The following is an 8,312-nucleotide window of genomic DNA, read 5'->3' on the forward strand; positions in this document are numbered from 1 at the left end:
TATATATATATATATATATATATATGTAATTTCCAAATCAACCTCTCATTTTGATTGACACTGTTGATTCTTTGCATTTGTAGTGTCTCTATATTACATTAGGAAAACAGAAAATAATAACCACTGCTTTTATTCTATGCAGTATAATTACAGTTAAATGAATAAATTCAGGGAATTAATAGAAGACTGTTCCATTCATATGTCACAACCAAATTGAAATAGCAAGTCTTTAGTGATGTGACAATGATAATGATAATTTTAAATATAGGCATACAGTGATTAAATTTTGTGACAGGTGTTAATCAATTATGCTCACATCAGCACCAGACTGATACTTTATAAATAGCAGAAGGATTTTGGTAAGATTTTGAATGCTGAATGTTTAGAGCCACAACAATTACTGCAAGGTATGTAGTCTTATTCTCTAACAATTCTGCCATTCCACCACCTACACGGCAATAATAATTATAATAATAATAATGATGATGATGATGATGATAATAATAATATTTTAGAAAGATTGAGGTAACTTTATTAATAATAATAATAATAATAATAATAATAATAATAATAATGAAATTATCCAAATGTAAAAATCTGGAAGTACAGATAACCAGAATGTGGGGACTGAAAATATGAACAATCTCAATAATAGTAACATACCTAAGAATGTTTAAAAAAGATGTAGACAAACAAATAAACAAAATCTTAGAACTTACAAATAAGGAAAAAATATACTGAAAACAGCACCACTAGACAATGCACAAATATTACACACAATACTTTCCATACAAAAACCAAAACAAAATATTGCATGTGCTCAAGGCACACAGAACTGCGGTGGGTTGTGCAGTTTAAGCACACAACAAGAATAAGATTAAGGAAAAATAAGTTTGGCCTTTCAATTAGAAAATGATTCATTTAAGCATTGTAATATTCAAAACCCAAGGATGCTCTTTACTCATATAACTATCTTTTTATCTACACACCCACACAAATATATATTAACACGTGTATATATATATATATATATATATATATATATATGTATGTGTGTGTGTGTGTGTGTGTGTGTGTATGTATGAATGTATGTATACACACACAGAGACAGGTTTAAAATATGAGTTATAAGTTTCATGCCTCAGATAATACAATAGTTGCATAATGTGCTGTTTATTTTCTAGCATATCTTTCAGGTTCAAAATACAAACTTGGCTGTGCTCTAAGAAAAAGCAAGAAAGAACAAGTGGGGGAAAAACGAAAAATGAAAGCAACAAAAAAAAGTATGGAAGATTTGTCTCCCCTTTGTCCTTTAGAATGGGAATTAACAGTGGTTAGAATAGTTAATTTCATGGGGAAAAGGTTAAATTTTGTGAGGCTACATGTTTAATTCAGAAAGGATGGCGTTTCCAGTTTGACAATGAAAACTTATCTAGATGCTTGCATTTAACAAAATTTTCAGATCTAGAATTCAGAAGATTGGATTTTAAAAAATATGAGTTCTTTCAGCTATACAAAGCCTGAACCTTCTTGACCTGTTATTATTCTACAATGATTCACTTGATGGTGTGTGGAATATTTTGGGCCTTTAGGTCGAAGTTATTACTAGCTAATTTAGTGGTTTCCTTTTTATCTATGAGTTGAAAAGAAGACTCATGGTTGGCATGTCATTTTTTTAAAGTCACTTTCTCATAAACCAATATCCTTTTTCTTTTAAGTTTTATCATTTTGAAGAATGAAAGTGAGCTCTGCTTTGTAGACAACTGAGCTAATGATCCATACCTAGTCGAGTGAGCAAGCGTCTAGATCTCTACAATTACATTTTTGAGGAGGCATTTAATGTGGTTTATATGTAATAATATTTTTCATATCAGAGTAGCAGTTGTAAGAAACTTTCACTGTGTATTTGTCAAAAATGTTCTTAATCCTATGGCTATCTAGAAAACACTTGTCTATCAAGGAATTATCTAACAATGTTTATCTCAACATTCAAAGAGAAAATGGAAAAGCTTGCAATCTTCCTAGGTCCATTTTTAGGCTTCATAATTTTTATGATAGGCATGTATTCTATCTTCTTTTTCAAGACACTGTTAGCCGGTGCATTATTTTTGTCAGTGGTTTTCTTATTGAATATTTCCTTAGAGGAGGTGACATTTGATATCCTATTACTGATATTAACTATAAGGGGTGGAAAGACTGTTTATTCAGCTAATGCAAGGATTTGTAAGCACATAAGTTTAGGTTTTGGGAAGCATTTAAGAAAGTGACTTTAAGGAGGTTCGTGGTTGCCGTGATTTTGAGGCCTCATTTGTTGCGAGTAGATATGAGATTTTTCCAAACTTTATCAAGTGTATGTCTGTCATAATCATGAGATATGCCTAATCCATTGTCACAGTATAGATCAATGTTGTGGGAAGGGAATATAGCTTTTAGTATATCTAATATAAAGAGTTAGTATCTCCACTAAATATTAGAAAGCTAACATAGTCAGATATAAAGACATTAAGGATGAAGCTCAATTCCTTGCAAAACAAAACAAAATTGATGATAGAATGCTTGGTTAACGGGCTTCAAAGAGAAGATAACTAATTCCCACATCATAAAATGTATGAAGCTTAAAAAATAGACCAAAGAAGATTATATGGTTTTTACCAGCCCCTGCCCACTTTCTCTCGGAATGTTAAGACAAATGTAGGTAGAATATTCCTTACCTTATTAGATAAGCATTTCTTGGATAGCCATAGGAAAATTATTAATGGGCATTCAGTGAAACTTTCATACAGCTGCTGCCCAACATGAAAAATATTATCACACCCAAGTCACATCAGATGTCTACTCTAAAATGTAACTGTAGAGACCTATATATTTGCCCACTTGATCACATATGGATGGGTAGTTCAGTGGGTTATGAAGCAGAGGTCACCTCAGTCCTACAAAATAGTAAAACTCAAAACAAAAAGTGCATGTGGTCAATGGAAAAGTCATTTAAAAAAAAATATGCCAACCACCAGTCTTCTCTCCAGCACATAAATATCATGAAAACCACTGAGCGAGCTTTATCTGGGAACTGAAGGCCAACAATACCCCACACACCAAGTGGTGTATCACAAAATGACCCACACCATATCTGAATGGATGAAGGAGGTGCAGCCCTTGTATTGCTGAAAGGATATCCATTTTAAATCTTAGAAGTTCATCTATCTATTGAACACTATATCTGAGAGTTTCACTAAATGCAAGCATCTGGATAAGTTTCTATCATTGAACTGGAAAACAACTACCACTCTGGATTAAGAATGCAGTCTCAGAAATTTGAATCCATTAAATTAGCTACTCCAACTATTGTTAATTCTCATTCTAAGCAGTCAAAGGAACAACTAGTTTCTCCCTTCCTTTTATTCAGTATTTTTCTTGCTGCCGATTTTCATTCATTTTTCTCTTTTGTTTTTCCTTGCTTTTTCTCAGAGAGTGGTCACATTTATATGTTAAACGTGAATGATTGCATGAAAATATACAGCCATTCACCTATTGTATTATTCAAGGCATGAAATCCAGTACAGTTCTATATATGAGAGTAGGAATTATGTACATCATTTACATTTGACGGATATTTGTTCTCATCCTGTTTGTTGTTAACACAACGTTTTGGCTGATATACCCTCCAGCCTTCATCAGGTGTTGTAGGGAATTTTCGAACCTGGGTTCTCATTCCTAAGGTATTTTTTGATGTTCTTCTTCTTATTATTATTCAGGTCACTGCCTGGAATCAAACTCGGAATCTTGGGGTTAGTAGCCCGTGCTCTTAACCACTATGCCATATGCATTGGCATATGACATAGTGGTTAAGAGCACAGGCTACTAACCCCAAGATTCCGAGTTCAATACTAGGCAGTGACCTGAATAATAATAACAACAACAACAATGATAATAACAACAACAACAACAACATCATCGAAAAATACCTTAGGAATGAGAGCCCAGGTTCAAAATTTCCCCAAGACACCTGATGAAGGCTGGAGGGTATATCAGCCAAAACATTGTGTTAACAACAAACAAGATGAAGACAAATATCCGTCAAATGTAAATAATGTATATAATGTATGAAATCCAGTGTATATTAATATTTTTCGCTCATTGATTGGATGGAGTACTTTCTTTGTCGATACTACCAATAATAGAACAGTATATTTTCTGATATGTATATGTATGTATGTATCAAGTCATCCCATAAGTTCTGTCCGTTTTTACCTTTTTTAAAATTGAATGAAATTTAATAGTATTTTAGAATGTCTAATGGAATTTAAAATTATTTTTATGTATTTGTGTACATTTAAACTAATTAAATATTATTTTACAGAATTATAGAATTAAAATTTCTTTGATTAAAACTCTTTCTCACAAAGAGTGTTTCAGGTACATAATGCTTTATGAGTACAAAAATGGTAACTCTGCAGCCAAAGCAACTCGAAACATACACTCAGTTTATGGGAAAGAATGCTTGAATGAAAGAACTTGCAGAAGATGGTTTGCAAAATCCAGAAGTGGAGATTTCAGCCTTCACGATGAAGATCGAACAGGATGTCCAGTTGAGTTTGGTGATAAGTTCCTTGAGGCATTACTTGAAGAAAATCCGGCATTATCAGTTGAAGAATTGGCAATAAAGCTTAGTTCAAACCATACTACTGTTCATCGTCATCTTCAACAACTTGGAAAGCTTCCTAAACTTGGAAAATGGGTGTCTTATGAATTGTTTGAAAGCAGCCACAAATTCCGAGTTGACAACTGCTCTTCTCTCCATTCTCGTGAACTCATTTCACCCTTTTTGGATAGATTTGTGACTGGTGACGAAAAATGGATTTTCTATCAAAATGTTAAATGTCGTAAACAGTGGCTTGGTAAAAGGGAAAAAGCTCAACCACAACCAAGACGGGAACTTCATGGAAAAAGGTTCTTCTCTCTGGGATTGCAAAGGAGTAATTCACTTTGAGTTGTTACCACCTAATGCAACAACCAATGCTCAAGTCTACAGTCAGCAATTAGAGAGTTTGAACCAAGCTTTGAAGAAAAAAAGACCCACTTTAGTGAATCGAAAAGGGGTGATGTTTCATCAGGACAATGCGCATCCCCACACTGCAAAGATCACATCACACAAGATCGAAGAGCTTGGTTGGGAAAAAATTCCTCATCCACCTTATTCTCCCGACCTTGCTCCTTCAGACTATCATTTGTTTTGTTTATTCAAAATTTGGACAGAACTTATGGGATGACCTGATATATATATGAGATGTATTCTAGAAATTTTGAGACTTTTTAAGAGAGGTAGTTATAACTGTACAAGATTATTGATATTTTAGTATCTCATTACTATCTATATAATAAGCTGACATGCCATTTATTACTCTAGATTGAAGCTTATGGCTTAACAGCACTTTGAACACACTCAATGAAACACTGTTGTCATAGCTGACTAGCTTGCAGAGTGCAGTCAGAGTGAAATCAAGACAGAAGCTTGTTGTGTAATAAATTTTTGTGTTAAACTAGGCAAAAATGCTACAGAAACTCATGAAATACCCTAGATTACTTATGGATTAATTTGTATGAGTCAAGCATGTGTTTCTTGTTGGCACAAGTGGCCAGGCAAAAAACACTCACTGGGAAGCTCATGATGATCCCATTTTTTTACGGTGATGGCACCATCTACATCCATTGAGTTCCTTTTGGCCAAACAGTCAAAGAGTACTTTGTGGAATTGTTAAGAGGATTTAGGAGGAGATTTAGTCCCGAAAATTCAGAGCACCTGAACAAGGCCAATGTACCAGTCTACAATTCTGGTAACCAAGTACTTAATAGAGATGAGCAACCAAACTGTCTCTCACTCTCCCCACTGCCCAAACAATGCCTCCTATGATGGAAGAAGATGCAGGAAGCTCTGACAAGGGTCCTTGAAATCTTCTCTTTGGAGGACTTCCATGGGGCCTTAAGGAAGTGGCTGGAGCACGACAATAAATGCATTGAAATCAGATCCTACACTGAAGGAGGTGTCTCTCCAGAAAGATTCTCAAAACTTCTGGAATGTACCTTGTGTGTGTGTGTGTGTGTGTGTGTGTCTGTGTGTGTGCGTGTGTGAATGGGTTTGTGTGTGATGATGATGATATATATACATATGTATCTCATCATCATCATCTTTTAACTATTGTTTTCCATTCTGGCATACACACTCACACACACATACACATACATATTATTAAAGCTGAAGCTGAAATGTTATCATGCAATTTGAGTTTTACGAGAGGGTGCTGAAAAGTTCCTGGCTTTGAGCAAAAGAAAATAGACAAGGATCAGTTAATTAAGATTTTATCCAACATATTCCCCTTTCAGATTCACACACTTATTGCAGTGGTCCTTCAGTTTTTCTAAGCCCTGTAAAAGAACTCATATGCCCCATTAGGCCTCCAACCAGGCCTTTCACAATACTCTTAAAGCCAGGTGCTTTTCAGTACCTCCTCGTACATGGTTTCTGTTTGAAGATTGAAATGGTGTGGCACTTGAGTTGCAAGACAAGCTCTTAGCTTTAGTTTTAGTAAAAAAACACCCTCTCTACAACACGCACTGAGCACTCTTTCTCATTTGTTTGACATTAAGTAGCATATGGTTTTCCTCAAGGTATTTTCCCTAAATTATCGAAAGCTGAATCTCCATTAATTTAAGCTAATATTCTATTAATTGAGCAATGTTTAATCAAGATTAATTAAGTAAATGAACAAGAAACACTGGAATGTATTAACCATGTTACTTCTTAAGGTATTAAACAATGTAACACACTAAATGGCCCTTTTAATAACATTTGCAATTTAGAATGTATTTTGATAGGGTCAATCTGTCAGTATACCAGCATGTTTTGCAAGTACCAGTCTTTATGAATGAGGTTGGTAAGTTTAACGAGAAATACCTTTTAACTATTCTTTAATTTGTAACATCATTCTGTTATCCACTTCTGTGATTGACACATTATAGTCATACCCACTTTACATTTCTTGAATTTTGTTAATTCTGATTACAATTTTCATATTTCGATGATCTGTTGATTAATCAACATGTCACTGCTCACTTAATTATTTAGTAAGCCTAAGGAGTAGAGAGCTGTGTAGCATATTATGTAAAATGATGAATGTTATGCATACTACATACCAAACTATACCGTATTCATGTCACAACAAAGAGTCTTAACGAAACAACTGTAGCAGTTCTAGATTATACATTCATCTATTTTTATCATATATAAAAGTATATATATATACATACATATGTATATATATATACATATACATACATATATATACATATATATGCAAATACATATATATATATACATATACATATATATACATACATACATATACATATATATACATGTCCATATATATACATATATGTATAAATATGCATATATATATACGTATACATATATATATATATATATATATATATATATATATATATATATATATATATATATATATATACATATATATGTATTTATTCATTATAGTTAGATGAGAACCACATATTCTCTGTATGGAACACACTTAGTAGTGTTCAAGAGATTTAAACTTGAGCAGATATAGAAGCAAATGTAGAGACAAGGAAATTAGACAGATCAATATATAAAGTATAATAAATACATGAATTACAAAAAATGTATATATGCTTAAATACAAAAGGTGTGCCTTACACAGAATACAAATCATTTAGAGAATTAAAGGAGTTGAAGAAAAGCATTACAAATCCACCAGCTGTTTCTGGGGGCTCAATGGTCCAAAATAACGTTTGAAGATCGATTCCGTCGTAAGATAAGACAAGCATCTGTCTTCAAGGAAGAAGTCTTACATTTCAGGTGTTAAATGGAACAATTTCAGAGACAGAACTTCTTTCCTTTAACATGTTTGAACTTCTCTCCTTAAATTCCTCAAATTTAAGATCTCTTCCCTGGAGATGGAGGCTCTTCTCATCCTGTGATGGAATCAATCTACAACCTTTATTTTAGACCACCAAACCCCCAGAAACAGTTCTTGGATATGTAATACTTTTCTTCATCATCCTTAATTTTCTATATCATTTGTATCCTCTGTAAGTAAGACCATTTTGTATGTAAATATATATATATACATTGTTTGCATTTCATGTATTCAGTATGCTTTATATATTGATCTGTCTAACTTGCTTATCCCTACATTTATTTATAAATATATACATATATATATACTGATATATATAATACATACATACATATATATATATACATATATATATAT

The 8,312-nt window shown here is 33.0% G+C and overlaps 1 protein-coding gene across 6 annotated transcripts in view; it reads right to left on the reverse strand.

Annotated features, from left to right (window-relative positions):
* The window catches only part of LOC106869047 (MAGUK p55 subfamily member 7), a 582,860-nt gene that overhangs the window by 474,073 nt on the left and 100,475 nt on the right, over nt 1–8,312 (reverse strand). The window contains exon 1 of one of the 6 annotated variants that reach the window (XM_014914559.2): nt 2,712–2,816. The exons of the other annotated variants lie outside the window; for them this stretch is intronic. The gene's annotated coding sequence lies outside the window, so the exon portion shown is untranslated. Of the gene's footprint in view, nt 1–2,711; nt 2,817–8,312 lie in introns of those variants that run through there. 6 annotated transcript variants of the gene reach the window in all.

Source organism: Octopus bimaculoides, chromosome 10 (genome assembly GCF_001194135.2).
Source record: "Octopus bimaculoides isolate UCB-OBI-ISO-001 chromosome 10, ASM119413v2, whole genome shotgun sequence".
In the NCBI taxonomy this organism is placed as follows: domain Eukaryota; kingdom Metazoa; phylum Mollusca; class Cephalopoda; order Octopoda; family Octopodidae; genus Octopus; species Octopus bimaculoides.